The sequence below is a fragment of the Crocuta crocuta genome, unplaced genomic scaffold, assembly GCF_008692635.1.
Source record: "Crocuta crocuta isolate KB4526 unplaced genomic scaffold, BGI_CrCroc_1.0 scaffold273, whole genome shotgun sequence".
NCBI lineage: Eukaryota > Metazoa > Chordata > Mammalia > Carnivora > Hyaenidae > Crocuta > Crocuta crocuta.
The window spans coordinates 6,445,375-6,461,151 of NW_027529425.1; the positions used below are offsets into that span (position 1 = coordinate 6,445,375).

Below are 15,777 nucleotides of genomic sequence, written 5' to 3' on the forward strand. Positions count from 1 at the left end.
CGCGACCCCCGGATCGCGCCGCCTGCGCTGCGCCCCTGCTGCGGGGGCCTACCCCGGCCGGCAAAGGGAGGCAGAGGCGGCGGGGTCGGGCTGCGCCCCTGGGAGCGCGCGCGCCACAAAGGGGAGGGGGCTGCTGGAGGGCGAGGGAGTTTGCCCTGGGGTAGCCTTCCCTTCCGGAGGAGGCCCCAGGCTGGCGCCAAGCGGCTGGAGAGGCCTCGAGCAGTCCACCCAAAGGCTGTCCCGCCCGAGGAGGGGCGCGGAGCTCCAGTCCCGGGTCCGATCCAGCGGCCTCTCCGCAGCCCATAAACTCCATCCAGCCTGCAGCGCCCGGCGCCCACCCTCCGCGCTCCTCCCAAGCCACCCCGGGGCCCCCGCCAAATTCGGTGTCCCTGCAGGCGAGCGGGTAACCGATACACCAAAGGGGGGCGGTGGCGGAGGAGATGACACCACCTTTCCCCTGGACTCTTGGGCCAGAGGATGACGGTCAAGGACGGAGTCGCTGTCTGGGACCGTGCTGTCCTTGAGTCCGTGCGCAGGGTCGCTCAGACCTTGTGGGGCCGTGAGATGGGGGCAGAGGCTGGCCTTGGGGTCTCTCTCGCCTGGGACCTTAATGCAGGTGCACCGCCCCTTTGTAGCCTAGGCCGGCATGCAGCCCCCTTCCCCATGGCCTCTCTCCCCTGCGCGCCCCGCCAGGTCCTTGAAAGTCCCTGACCTGGTTCCTCGCGGGCGGCCGTCCTGCCTTGAGGGGAGCTCTCCTGCGGGACTTAGAGGGCTTTCCTATGCTTTCACCTCCTAATTCCCTCTCCAGTTCCTTGAGATGTTGAAATATGCCCTTGTTTTTTCTGAGAGGCCAGAGCTGGGCTACCCTCCCCAACCACCAAAAGGCCAGACACCTTCAAGCTGGGAATGGGAGACCCCATGGCAGACCCAGAGGGAGGAGGTTGGAGGGAGGCCCCTCTTTCTCTGGGCTAAATACAGCCGGGGCCCTCCCTGCCTCTGTGTGTCTGTTGTGAGGCAAGATCTCTCTCCCTCCCTCAGACGCTCACCTCCTGAAAGCCCCCACCCAGCCTGTGTTGTAGACACACACAGTACACCCACACCCTCCCCAATACTGCAGCCCTAATCTCACCCGCCAGCCCATCCCCCCACCCCAGGGGGTTAAGGGGACAGTGAGAACAGGAGCACCCCAACACCCCTCGCACCCTCACTGCCCTGCTTCTACTGTTGCTGTGGCCAGTTGTAAGGGTGCCCTGCTCCACATTCCTGCAGACCAAACACACCCCAAGGCCACACCTCGCCCTCACACATGCAGGCACCCCCACATGCAATTGTAACATTCCCCTCCACGTGTCAAGCGATGTGCTTGCTGCCTGCTTCAGTTCAGTCCCCGTGGCCACCCTACAAGTGAGTCCCGGTAACAGCTCCCATTTGCTGGGGAGACCGGGAATTGGGTCAGCGAGATTCTTTTTATGAAAACAAAGCAGACACCATCTCAAGATCGACCCCAGTGCACTTTGGGGTAGAGGCAAGCTGGGGCTCTGGGGCTACTGGGCTGGCACCCTCCCCAGCTCGTAGGGCCTCCATCTGTGCCGTGCCCCAGGTTGCCCTGGGATGTCCTAGCCAAGTAGCTGCCACTCCTGGATCTTCCACCAGACTCAGGAGCTCGGGGTCAGGCCAGTCTGACCCACCTATGAGTCCCCGTGCCATACCCTGGACCGGCACAGAGAGGATGACCAAGCACGTTTCCAGAATAAAGAAGGACCCTCCACAGGTCTCTGCACCCCTGTGGTTGACTCTTCTCTCCTCTAAGGTCGGCCCGGCTGGACGTAACTGACCCAGGCTGGTGAATCAGTCACCTGAAGGTGTGCATGGAAGTGGGGGAGGGACACAAATATCTGGAATTAACGTGTCCTGAAAAAGGGCACTCAGAGAAAAATAGTGCCAATCTCTTCCCGTGCCCAGAATTTCACAGTAACAGCACCCGTAGAATCTATAAAAGAAACAGCATGTCCAACTTCTATCCCTAGCAAAGAGCCAATGTCCTCACATGTAAAGAGCTCTTACAAATCAATAAGAAAAATACCCAAGGGGGAGAAACTGGACAGAGGTTATGAACAGAAAAGAAGATGAAAAGGATGCTTACATGTAGAAAAAAGTGCCCCCATCTCACATGTAACAACAGAACTGCAAATTAAAACTGCTCTTTGAGATGACCTTTCACTCATCACACAAGCAGAGTAAAAAGTTTCCAAGAGTGTGGGGAAGCAGACGCTCTTAGGACTTCTGAAATAGTGTCAGAACCCCAAACACACATACCCTCTGGGCCGGCACTTACTTCGAGGAATCTGTCCTCTAATTACTGCTCACAAATGTGAAAAATGTTATTTGACCGTGCACAAGGTTATTCACCAAAGCACTCCTTGTAATGCCAGCATACAGGAAACACCCAACATGCCCGCTGATGGTGGAGGTGCGTAGACAAATCACACATGTCTTCACGGGTGTGGATGCAGCCAGATGAGCACCCACTGTCAAATTCCATCATTGGGCATGTTTTTAGGGGGAAGAAATAAGGGGCAGATCAGTGTACATAGCACTTTTTTTTTAATTTGTGTACAAAAGGGTTATAACGAAATATTTCCTTTGTCCATGTGTGCCTGGACCAAACTGAACTAGAAACAGCCGTGCCTCCTGCAGGGTAATTGGGGGCTGGGAGACACAGAGAGAGAGGGAAGGGGTTTACTTTAAAGGATTTTTTAATGTATTATTTATTTACAACAAAATTCCCAGTTCTTAAGGGTTTGGCTCTATGCGTTTTTGGCAAGAGTACACATCTGTGTAATCGCCAGCCCCTATCAGGATATTGGACATTTCCATCACCCCAGAAAATGAGACTTACATCTCACTGTGTACCCATTTGAATTTTGTACAATGTGCATATACATTTCCTTTCACCATAAATGTACATATGAAAGTTAAAATGAAAAATGGCTTCATATCTGTCATCTCATCTGGTCCCCGCAGTAACAAAGGAAGGCAAATCTTCCTGCCCCGTTTTACAGAGAAGACGGAACGTCATGAGTCGACGGAGACTTGACTGAGGAGTCCCTGGAGGGGCAGGTCAGGACTTGGACTCAAGGCTCTTTTTCCCGAACACATTTATTGGGGTATAATTTACATGCCATACAATTTACCCATTTACAGCGTATGATTCAATGGGTTTTAATACATCACGGAGTCATGCCACCATTGCCACCGTTCACCTGTAGAACATTTCACCCCAAAGGGCGCCCCTGCCCCCGTGCGCAGTTACCACCCCTTCCCCACCGCCACCCTAGGCAGCCGCTATCATACTTTCTGTCTCTGTGGACCTAACTATTCCGTATCTTTCACACCAATGGAACCATAGAATATGTGGCTTTTTGTGACTGGCTTATTTCACTCAACACCCTACTTTTTGAGATTCCATATACGTTGTAGCACATATCACGATTTCATTCCTTTAAAATTTCTTTGCTTATTTATTTTTTGAGGGAGAGGGGGAGAGAGAGAGAGCAGGAGAGGAGCAGATAGAGCAGGAGAGCAAGAATCCCAAGCAGGCTCCACACTGTTGGCGGAGAGCCTGATGTGGGGCTCAAACTCACGAACTGTGAGATCATGAGCAGAGACGAAATCAAGAGTCAGACGCTCAACCGTCTGAGCCACCCAGGCGCCCCTTGTTTCCATTCCCTTTAATTGCCTACGAATATGCTGTTGGTATACTACATTTTATTGTCCATTTACCAGTGAACAAACATGTAGAGTGTGCCCCCTTCTGTAACATTATGAAATGTGCTGCCCTGAACACTCACCAGTGGGTTTTTGTGTGAACTTATGTTTGCGTTTCTCCTGGGCGCGTGCATCGGAGTGCCAGCGTCGGATCATGTGCTGTCTCTGCATAGCATCTAGGAGAACTCCCCAACTGCTCTTGAAAGCAGAGGCCACACTGTACTCCCCCATGAGCACGGCACCAAAGTGTCCGTTTTTCTGCGTCTTCACCAACACTTGTTATTATCCGTCTGCTGGGGTCTAGCCATCCTAGTGGGCAGGAAACAGTGCCCCTCGGTGGTTTTCATTTGCATTTCCTCAATGGCTCACAACATTGAGCACTTTTCATGGGCTTCTTTGGAGAAATGTCTATTCAGGTCCTTTGCCTGTTTTAGAAATGGGATTATTCATCTTTTTATTGTTGAGTTATAAGAGTTCTTTATATATTCTAGACGCAAATCCCTAATTAGATATATAATTTGCAAATATTGTCTCCCTTCATATGAGCTGTTTTTCCACTTTCCTATTGGAATTGTTTGCAGATAAAAGGTTTTAATTTTGACGAAGACCAATTTTTTTCCTTTGTTGCTTGTGCTTTTGGTGTCACAACCAAAATGACGTTTCCTAAGATTGAGATTTGCTCCTGTCTTTTCTTCTAAGAGTTTCATAGTTTTAGCTCTTACATGTAGGTCTCAGAACCATTGAGCTATTGAGTTAGATGGTGTGAGGTAGGGGTCCGGTCTTCCCAGCGCCATCTGCTGGAGAGACTGTTCTTGCCCTCGTGGAATTGTCTTGGCATCTTTGTTGAAAAGAAAATGACCATAAATAAGTGCATTTTTTTCCTGCACCCTCAGTCACACGGGTCTAGCCTTCCACCCCTCTGTCCACCCAGTACCACTCTGTCCTGATTACCATAGGAAGTTTTGACAGCAGGACATGAGTCCTCTGGTTTTGTTCATCTTTTTCTTACTTTGTTTTATGGCTAAAAAAATTGTTTAATGTTTATTTATTTTTGAGAGAGAGAGAGAGTGAGGGAGACACAGAATCTGAAGCAGGTTCCAGGCTCTGAGCTGTCAGCCCAGAGCCAGACATGGGGCTTGAACCCAAGAACTGCAAGATCATGACTTGAGCCCATGTCAGACGCTTGACTGACTGAGCGCCCCAGGCACCCCTGTTCTTTTTTCAAAATTGCTTTGGCTCCTTGAGGTCCCTTGCTTTTGAACTCTGTGCAAATCCCAGCTTGTGTCTCAGCCTCCGTGATCAGCTACAGCACAAGTGGCCACGCTGATAACTCAAGGGCTGAGGGATACTACCAGCAAAGTGTGCACTTATTAAGCACCTACTGTGTTCTGGTACTTACTGCATGTTAATTCTTTCACACCTTGGGGGTTGGTACCATCACCACACCTACTTTCCAGTGAGGATCCTGACACCAGGAGGCAGAGAAGGTCACCTGTGGTCACACGGTCAGTGAACTGTGGTCAGGTCCTGGCAGCTTGTCCACGGCACCTGGGCTCTTTCAGTTGCTCTCCACGTTTAATCATGAAATGTTTCCAGTAAAAGAAAAGTTGAAATGGTTTTATAGTGAACACCCAATACCCCCCAGCTAGGCTGCACACCTGCTTTTTGCTTCTCCCCTTCCCTTCATAACTCAGTCACCTTCCAGGTAAGGTGCAGACATCAGTGCACCTGACCACTAAACAAGGCAGCCCCCACCGCATGAACCAGACTTCAATGGTTGATATGGAATTTTAAATTCTTTTCTTTTTTAATGATTATTTACTTTTGAGAGAGAGAGAGGGACAGAGTGTGAGCAGGCGAGGAGCAGAAAGCGAGGGAGACACAGAATCCAAAGCAGACTCCAGGCTCTGAGCTGTCAGCACAGAGCCCAACGCAGGGCTTGAACTCACAAACCGTGAACTCACAAACCGTGAGATCATGACCTGAGCTGAAGTTAGACACTCAACAGACTGAGCCACCCAGATGCCCCAAGAGGTATTTAATGTCTTAAAAATAGTTTCAACCACCAGTATTTCCCTCCCAGGGGAAAAGATCAAGGACCTCGGGGTATAGAGAACGGTAGAGGGATAGCTGACTTATGGCCCCAAGAGGGTCCCCAGGGCCTTCCAGAGACTCCGTGGTGGAGGCAGCTGCCAGAGACACATGTGGACTCTCCCAGGAGCCCCTCGGGGGTCTGGACTGGCCTGATAGCGCCTGGCACCTCTGCACATAGTAGGTGCTTTGGGACTGAGCTGTGGGCACGCCCTTCCACAGAGGCTGAGCGCTGGGGCACAGGCGGCCAGGAGCCCACATGCTAGCAGCGGGTCTGGTGCGAGCTGGTACCCACCTGCCGGATGGGGCTGCCCTGGGCCATGCGCGAGTGCAGGGACGTGTGCAAGGAGCACTCCTGTCCTCTGGTCGCACTGCGTGGGGACAAGGTGTGAACGAGGTGTTGCTCTGCGCTGCATCCCCGGCAGTGGGCCAACGCTGACGCGACACCCGCAGGGAACATTTAGCTCTCAGGCGTCCCCCCCACAAGCCCACACCTGTCCCTGGATGAGGGTCCTGGGGGCTTAAAACAACAGAAACTTACCATCTCGGGGTCTGGAGGCCCAGGGTCGTGCTCCCTCCGGGGCTCCAGGGGAGGACCTTTCTCCCTGGTGGCTGCGGCAGTTCCCGGCCTCCCAATAGCATGTGCCGGCCTCTCCTGCCTGCCTCCTGTGCGGGCCAGTCTCCGTGGCTGAATTCCACCACCACCACCACCACCACTGCCCTTTATTTAAGGACACTGGTCATACTGGATGAGGGCCCACCCTTGTGACCTCATCTTCACTGGATGTCCGCAAAGACCCTGTTTCCACACAAGGTCATGTTCTGAGCTACTGGGGGTCAGGGCTCCAATACGTCTTCTGGGAGGGGACACAATTCAACCACAACGACGTCCATGCAGGTCACTTAGGAGCCCTGAAACTCAACATCGTTAGTCCCATGTTGTAAAGGAAGCTCAGAGACGTCAAGCCCTTTGCCCAAGATCACACAGCCCAGGCACAAACATTCCCTACCACAAGCTGGTGCTGCACACACCAGGAGGAGATTAACTCTGCCCCAGGCACCCAGGGTGGCCTCCAGGAGGCAGCAGCAATTGACTGGGGGCAAATGCACTGGGAGTCAAGTTACAGGGGAAAGCCCTGCCCCTGACCTTGGGGTCCCCCTCGGCCGTTCCTCCCCCTCTCTTGAGCAGGACATCCTGCTGCCCTGGGGCAAGGCTGTCCAGTTTCCCATGGACCCCTGCCCCCTGCAGCCCCCAGACCCACATCCCCTTCTCAGTTCAGAGACCACAGGGTGGCCCCTCGTGGCATGTAATGCAGGCTCCCTTCCCCTCCAGGAGGGGGCCCTACTCCGGCACCCTTGCCAGCTCCTGGGTGATGAACTGACCTCTCTGTTCTGTCCACCGCAGTCCTGAATATCTCCCTGGTCTGCACACTTGAGGCCTCACGCTCACCTGGCCCAGAGACGAGAACTCAGACTCCCTTCGCTGTTTAGGACGGATCTTGTCTTTCAGTTCACAGAGCATGAGTCCTACCCCCAGGCCACACCTCCGAGGGTACAAGAGACTGGTCACCGCCCCAAACAACAGCAGCTCCTAAGAATGGTCTGGGGGTCTGTGTGCCGGCCCTGCGCTGCTGGAGACGCGAGACACACAGATCCAGCTGTGCCTGAGGCAGAGTCTAGAGAACCACTTACAGTGGGTCTGCTTCCTGGGGTGAGTCTCAGCTCCCCCCACCTTCCATGTGCCCCCCCCCTTTCCCCCAACCTCGTCCTTCCCTTTCACGGAGATGAAGCACAAGCCAGTGCTGCCCTGGCAGCCGATGTCGTGGGCTCCCCGGCTCCCTGGGCTCCGCGGACAGCAGCCTAGGACAGGAGACAGCCAGTGAGGGACCCCGGCAGGGCAAGGGCTCAGCTGTATGACCAACCGTCGCGTGGGCAGCAGCGAAAATGCCTGCCAGCGTGACACAAGCAGAAAATAAACAGCCTCCAAGGTGCCTTTTTACTGACTAGAAATCTTGGCTTCATGTCCCATTATCTCCCGGCCTAACAGGCTGTACATGGAGCCGGAGGGGACTCGGCATCCTGGAGGGCAGGCAAACTGGCAAGCTCTAGGCCGAGGGCCCGATGTGGCCCGGGGGGTCCTGTTCTCCCCAGCACCAGTGACCTCCAGGACCCACCTCACAAGGTGGGGTGTCCTTGTTCCCTCTCATCGTGGGTCCAGCAGGACACTATTACCCCTCACAGAGGCCGCAGGCAGAGAGGGACTTGCTGAAGGCCGAATTAGGGATGGGAGCACCCGGCCGGGTCAGGCTGGGTCCCCCCAACGTGAGGAAGGCTGCAGCCCCGGGGGTGTGCGGACCCTGCGGCGGGACGGAGAGGGGAGACACACTCACTCCCAGAGGCCAGCAGACAGACGGCAAATGGAGGGACTTGCAGGCAAGGTCCCCAGGGGCCCCAGCGTCGTGCTGCCTACCCACATCCTGGGCCAGGGGACACTGGGGTCCCTGTGCCTGGCCTTCTGCAGCTGCCTGCTGGCTTCTCCTCTGCTGGCCTGGTGCTCCAGGGACCAGACGGAGCCAGGAATGTCTGGTCTCGAAGGACATGGGGAGGAAACGCACGTTGAGCTAAATGAAGGGCCGTTGCTTCTTCTAGCAAAGCTGGGGCCGCACAAGCGTGGGGCCCAGGAGCCGGGTGAGGCACGCGGAGCCGGTAATTAATAAAAATGGGTAATGATAGACCATCTGTCCCAGCCTGTGCTCCGTGCGGGGGCCACGCCGAGCCCTCATTAGGCATTCTTCTGCTGTGTCCCCACAGATGTCGGCGGTGGCTGCGTGGGTCCCGTGGGAGGACGAGGCTGAACAAATGTAGGCAGACAGCATGGGCCCGGCCGGGCCTCAGAGATGGAGCTCACACAGCATCAGCCTCAACAAGACCCACAGGCAAGGGGCCACCATGCGCACTCCACCAGGAAGACCTGTTCCCCGGGTGACCTTGGAGGAGCTCAAAACACTCCGAGCCTCCGCTTCCACACCGGATGCGGTCAGGGCCCAGCTCTAGGTCAGGGACCAGGGTGATGCTCAGAAGCACAGGAATGAGAGCTCAGGTCACGGGCACGACACAGAGGCCACGCTCACAGAGCACTGGGAGTTGGGGCCGCAGGCGAGGCCCCCAGGACAAAGTCGGTACTCAGCTGGGTGAAACTGCCAAGGGAGCCCCAGTGTCCTGGAACTTTCCAGAAGGTGCCGGGCAGGGTCCATCCTCCTTGACATTCCAGACAACCTATCTGCTCCTGCCAGAGCCCCCTCTACTCAAGGCCACGGCCCCAGAGAAGGGTCTGTCCAGGGGGAGACGGGGCTGCACCCACAGAAAGGGGTGGGGACCCCAAATGTCTATGGCTGACAGCATAGTGGGAGCCGGGTGAGCAAAGAAGGAGACGTAGGGAAACGGGGTTCAGCACGGGCAGAGGAAGAGCCCTTGGGGGTCTGGTGTGGACTTGCCCTTGGGCACTCTGGGGGCATGGGCGCGGGGACTGACTGGAGGCAGCCAGCAGCACACTCGGGTCCTCTCTGGATGAATGACCAAGAGTCTTTGGAGTGGCGCTTTCTTGCTCAGGACGGAGGTGGCTCAGCCTTGAACACAGCAGGGGACACTGAGGCACAAGTTTCCTTCAGGCCGTCCAGGCCCCGGAGAGGGAACGGCCCAGCTCACCCTGCCCCCTCCTGTGCCCCGCTCCCCACTGCATTCCCTCCCCCACTGCACCTGCAGCCTCGGGGGAGTGCCCCAGGCCCGCCCCCATCTCACCTGTCCCAAGGGGCCACCAGCTGAGAAGGGCCCGACTGCAGGTGTGCAGGGCAGCGATGACACCTGACCCCAGGCTGCTCTTGTTACAGGTAACCCAAGCCTGGCTGGGTCCGCCCTCAGGGAACCGGAGCCTCCAGGTCTGTCCCGCACAAAGGAGCTCTCGGAACCTGGAATCAGAGACTTGTTTGTTCCCGGGCGCTTGCTGATCCTGGCTGAATCCTCTCAGGGCCAGAAGGACCCTGGAGGTCAGAAGGGAAACTGAGACCCAGGGAGGGGCTGACCCTCACAGCAGGGGTGAGGCCAGTGTGGAGAGGGGGGCCCGGCTCTCCTGGGCAACAGACCAGGGAGCCTTTCCACATGGGGCCTCCCTGGACCAGAGGCTCCCGCCAGGCGGCCAGGCCATCCCATCAATGGAGGTAACGCTGCCTGCAGGCAGCAGGCAGTAGAGGGACAAGGCTGTGGGGAGTCTGGGAAAGCAGAGGACCCAAGGTCAAGGGGAGAGAAGAGGTGCCTCATTATCACCTCAAATATTCATGGAGTATATGAATATTCATGGCCACCTCTCCTGGCACTGGTCGGGGAGAAGGTGTGGCAGAGCCCATCTCTTGCCCCTGAGGTCAACCTCAGAACCTATGACAGTGGCCCTGGGCTTTAGAGCCCATTCACCAGCAGACCCAGGAGGGCCCTATCTCCAAGGATCACCAGGGAGCAGGGGCCAGGTAGGAGGGACATGAACATGGGCTCCAGAGCCCAGCTGGTCACGGACACCTGAAGACAGGTATGGCCTCTCCAGGGCAGGCAGCCATGAAGGAGCTGCAGAGAGGCTGAACCTCCTCGAAACACGACCCCCCGGGGGCCCATGGGGAAAGGACCATGTCCTGCCCTCGGTGGAGGGAACGCAGAGAAAGAAATGGAGGACGGCTCAGAGAGGGTCAATGACGTACCCAAGCCACACAGCAAAATCAGAGGGAAGTCCAGGGCTCCAGNGGTGCAGGAAGGTGACATCTGAGCTGGCTCCTACCCCAAGACAGGCATGTAGCTCTTCCCAGCAGACCCTTAATCAGTCTTTATTGAATGAATAACTGATCTACACTCCCATCTATGTGTCTATTTAAAGATGGGGAAACAGAGAGTGCCTGGGGGGCTCAGTCGGTTGAGGTTCCAGCTCTTGATTTCAGCTCAGGTCATGATCTCACGGTTCGTGGGTTTGAGCCCCTTGGCTCTATCAGTTCGGAGATTCCTTGGGACTCTCTCTCTCTCCCTCTCTCTCTGCCCCTCCCCTGCTCATGCTCTCTCTCTCTCTCTCAAAATATATACACAAAACTTTTAAAAAACAAATACAGATGGGTAAACTGAGTTTCGGCAATGAAGGGGCCAGGCCCAGATGCCACTGGTAGGGTGGGAGGGACTGGCAGATTTTGCTTTATTGGGTAATGTGTGCAGTTCGGACAGGGGTCTGTGCAGCCCGCCTCTTCTGCAACCTCAGTCCCCTCATGAAGCAGAGCTGAGAAAGGTGCGTGGGTGACACTCACCTGCCGGTCCTAGGGGAGAACAGAGGGGGCGGGGCAGGGGGCAGCGGCCAGAGGGAGGCCCGCGGCCCCGAAGCCATCCTCTAGTCCAGTGCACACGTGCACACGCACGCACCCCAGTCTGAGGGGGTGACAAGGCAGGTGCGAAGTTGCGTGGATACGAAATGAGATGAGAAGCCTGACAGTCTGTGAGAAAGAAAAATAATCATAAATGATGGGTTTTATTAAAAAAAATATATCGCCGGGAAAATGTGTGCTCATTCCAGGAGCCCAGAAAGAGCCCAAAATGTAATAAGGGGGAAGAGAGGAGAAGGAGAACGGAAAATTAAGATCATGAAAGTAGACTGAGAAAATGTGATTTCTGCTGGGAGTGCACACCCAGAGGGAGGAGGCAGGAGCGGGAAGGACAGAGGGAGGAGGCAGGGAGGGTGCCAGTGTTGTGTGAAGGGATAAACATTATTCTGCAACCAAAATAGCAAGAGCAGCGGCAGGAGGAGGGACAGATAATCTATCACAGAGCAGTGATGGATGCCCCTGCTGCAGCCAGAGGCCGGCCGACCTAGGGGTCCGTGAGGGTAGATGGGCTGCTCCTCCCAAAGGCAGGGAGCTGCCTCTGATGGCCCAGGTCAGAGACGGCTGGCTGCTCTGCTGGAGTGATGTCTGTGCCAGAAGGGACCTTGAGGGCGTGTGGAGTTCGATCAGAAGGAGAGAGAAGGGAAACCGGCCCAGAGAGGGGAAGTCTGGCCTCAGAAGCCACACAGCAAGCTACAGTCAGCATGAGGCAGGAGCCGGCCACGGCTGCCTCCCTGCCTCCTCCTTCCTCGCTGCTGCCGAGTGGGGAAGCATCACCCCATCCCTCGGGGAGGGGAAAGGGGCATGTGTGGAGTGCCTGGCCTTGGGGAGGGGCATGTGTGTCAACGAGGGGGCTCTATCTGGGCTTCCCTCCCTGTCCCACGGGAGAAGAGGACCCACGGACCTGGACCCTGTCGAGCACCAGCACCAGCGGATACCTGCCCCGTTTCTGGCTGAGAAACAAACGTCCAAGGTCCAGCTGAGCTTGCAGGGACCCAGGAGGGCCGGGNCTCTCTTCCTGGCTCAGTGGCACACCGGAGACCCCGCAGGGAGCAGGTGGAAAGGAGGGGGCAGCTGGAGAGAGACACAAAAAACCAAAGCAAGAGGCAGAGAAACAGGACAGAGAAAATGAGACCAAGAAAGAAAGACTCCCCTCCCAGAACCCTTAGCTGTCCAGGACCCCCGCCTTCCTGGGGCTCCTTCCCTTTACCTCCTTGGGGCCCCACATCTACGTGGGACCCACACCTCCCAACATTTTTAACCCCCTACCCCCTAGGAAACCCAAACCTTGCCTTCCTGGGACCAACGTTTTTCAGGACCACCATCCCCAAACTCCCCAGGACTCCCCCTGTCCCTGCACCCCACCTCCCCACACCTCACTTCCCAGACCCCACCTCCTTGCTCTCCTAGGCCCCCTCCATGCACCCTGGGGCTCCCTGCCTCCCTGGGGCCCATACCCAGCATACCTTCATGCAGGGGCCAGACCTGTGGGGCCCTTTCCCTGCAAAGCCCCTATGCCTCCTACCTCACTCTGCTCTGAAATTAAAGGTGATCTCAACCCCTTTCAGGAAAGTTCGGTAGCAAACCCCACTTGGCCTTCTTGTCTCTTTGACCAGAGCAGGGGAGACTGCTTTCCACACAGGAGGGGAGCAGCCAGCAGCAGCAGCTTCGAGCTCTGGGAACTGGACACAGCCCCACCGCTAGGTCCCCTCTGTCTGCAACAGGAGAAGAGACCTGGGGTTGGGGTCCCAGAGCCCGCTACGGTGCAAGAGGCCTGCCTGAGACTTCACTGGAGCCACAGCCTTGGGCTCCCGCCCAGAAATGGGGAGTGGAATCGGCCTCTCAGACGGTCATAAGGCCAGCACCTGCCTGCCTGGGGGCGGGGGGGTGGTTCATGACCATGTACAACCCAGGGAGAGAAGATATGCCCCACACACCCCCACTCTGGCCATGCTGGGTGTGGACCCCTGGCAGGGGTGTGCAGGGCAGTACCCTGCCTCCCCAGCCAGCCTGTGGGACAGGGACTTGGGGGTCACAAGGCACTTCGTGAGGCTGTTCCTGTCGGGTCAGCAGGCAGCTGGCTGCAAGGAACCAGGAAGGGCCGGTTTGTCCTGATCAGAGCCCTCCTTGGACTAGGAGCTTTGCAGGGGAGGGGGTGAGGAGAAGGGAGCTGAGGGGTTCCGAGCGGAGGTTTGGGCTTCCTGAAGGTGAATTTCTGTGCTGATGAGTTTTTCCTCTGAAATTGCTCAAAGGCTTTCTTGGTCTCTGGAGACTGTGAAGGGAAGGAGAGAGGGGACAGGAGCCAGGCCAGCAAGGGGGGAGGAGGGGTGGGTGCCTGGCCCCGAGGGGCTGAGGGCTCTCTCAGGGCCAGCTGGCCCAGCTCCAGGGGTCCCTGCACCCAGGACACCAGGGAGAATGGCAATCAAGCCAGCAGCCCCAGTGGCCTCTGCTCCCAGGCCCCTGAGCTGCTCTCTGCTCCTTGGAGGAATTTTTCATCAGATGCAAATGATTTCCTTCCTTCAGGGGAGGCAGCAGCGCCTCCTTCCACCTGGACACACCTCTGCACACCCCTGGCCCCAGATCCCGCTCTGCACCCAGGGCTCTTCAGAGTCAGCCCCAGACGGGAGGCCACCCGGGGCCAGCCCCCACCCTGACTGAGGATGGAGGGCAGCTGGGGGGAGCTGGTCTGAGGCAAGGAAGGGCTTCCTTCGTGTTCATCAGAGGCAGGGCCACCCTGGGCACCCCCCACGCCGACCCCTGTGCTCCCCGNCCCGACCCCTGTGCTCCCCGGAGGTTGGGTAGTTCAGGACCGGGACCCTGCAGCCCCCACCCCGGCCCCGGGGCCCCCCTTTCTGTGACACCAAGCCCTCCCCATCTGTAACATTTCCCGAGGGTCGATTAAGATGTCTGGAGTTGATTAGATTCTGACACTGATGAAATCCAGAGGTAATTAGCAAACGAAAAAAAGTTTTGATTAGTCCTCAGCATAATTCCCTGCAATTATTCAAAGTTCATGCCTGCAGGGGGTGGAGTATCTCCAGGAATATTTATTTATACCAGGATTTTTTTCCATCAACTTTGTAAAGCTACTTAATCACCAGACCTGAACTTGTTAACTTAGAGGCTTGACGGGGCTGAGCTGGGCCAAGGCCGGGGGCTCAGCTGGGAGACACCAGGGCCCCTGTCACCCTTGGAAGGGAGAGTGGGGTTCCCCCCACCCAGCACATGGCTTGGGACACGCCTGCCATCTTGCTGGGTTTGTTGTCACCATCTTACTCACGCGAGGTCTCAGACATTGGATCCCTGTGCCCAGCTCTGGGAGCCACAGCTGCCCCAGTGCACAGACAGATGACCACAGGGCCTTTGCCCAGGTCGTGTGTCCCCCAAATGGTCAAGGAAACCCTCACCTGTGGTGGAAAGCTCAGGTCAGGCAAGGCCTCGGGGTCCCTGCTGATGGACTAGAGGGGAACTACTAGTTCCCCTCTACAGCTAAGGCCCCGCTCGGGTACTGGACACCCGGCACAAGGCAGACTTGCTCCCTACACTGGGCCCTCAAGCCATCTCACAGGGCACTGTGGACCCGGAAGACTATGATTTTTCAGGAAAGCCCCAGGCAGGTTCTGGGACAGCCTTTGGGGCTCCGGCTCACCAGCTCACGGCCACATTTAGTGATTTGAGCTCAGAGTGATGGCTTGGGCACCGGTCCTCGCATGTTTCCCACGCCACCCAGCTGGGGCCTCCCGAAAGCACAACCATGGAGGAGGTGAAGGAGGGAGGGAGGGAGTGTGTTAATGACCAGGAAACCCAACACTGAAGGGAAAGGGGCTTGACTGTCAGAAAAGAGCCTCAGCCTCTGATGCAGGGCAATGAGGCCATGGGAACTCAGGCCACGCCCCCACCATGCTCCTCACCTCAAAGTCTATGAGCTCAGGCCTTCTCTGTGTGTGGTTGCCTTGGGAGCCACAGTGCATGGAAAGCTGACACGGGGCATCCGGGCCCATCTGTCTGCAGTGGGGGGGCGGAGGGGGGGCCCACTGGGCAGGGCCAGCCCCCATGGGGAGCTGTGAGCTGGGTGAATCGGGGTCCCTTCTACCCCAGAGCCCAGGGTCCATGCGTGTGCCCACTGTGGTTCTAAAAAAGGCGGCAATGCCACTTTCCCGCCCTTCCAGAACCTCACCACTGCCCCGTCGAGAGGTGAAGGATCTGTCCCCGCCCGTGTTTGGGGGCATCCGCTGCGTGGCATGGCCATGTTATGCTCTGTGACCTCTGAGGCTGGGTCACGCAGGCCGGTACAATCGCCACCTGGCTGTCCTGGGGGGGGGGCCTGCCGTGGGAACCCTGACACCTTTTCCTGGGAAGCACATGGCAGGCAACCCCAGCCTGCGTTCGCCCCGGGCCAGCAGCCCCATCTGACGCCTCCCGGCCCGCCTGTGCCCAGCGCTGCCCTCAGGGCAGATTCGAGAGTGGAGTGAATGGTTGCTGTTTCAAGCCGCTGGGTCTGGGCCATCAGCATGTGGGC

At 57.0% G+C, this 15,777-nt stretch overlaps 1 long non-coding RNA gene across 1 annotated transcript; it reads right to left on the bottom strand.

Annotated features, from left to right (window-relative positions):
- Positions 1–3,335: 3,335 nt before the first annotated feature.
- On the bottom strand, positions 3,336–7,148 carry LOC144227080 (uncharacterized). Its single transcript, XR_013333852.1, has 3 exons — positions 6,401–7,148; positions 5,168–6,230; positions 3,336–4,606 (listed from the first exon to the last, which is right to left on the bottom strand). It is a non-coding gene; the product is annotated as an uncharacterized LOC144227080 (long non-coding RNA).
- Positions 7,149–15,777: the final 8,629 nt, after the last annotated feature.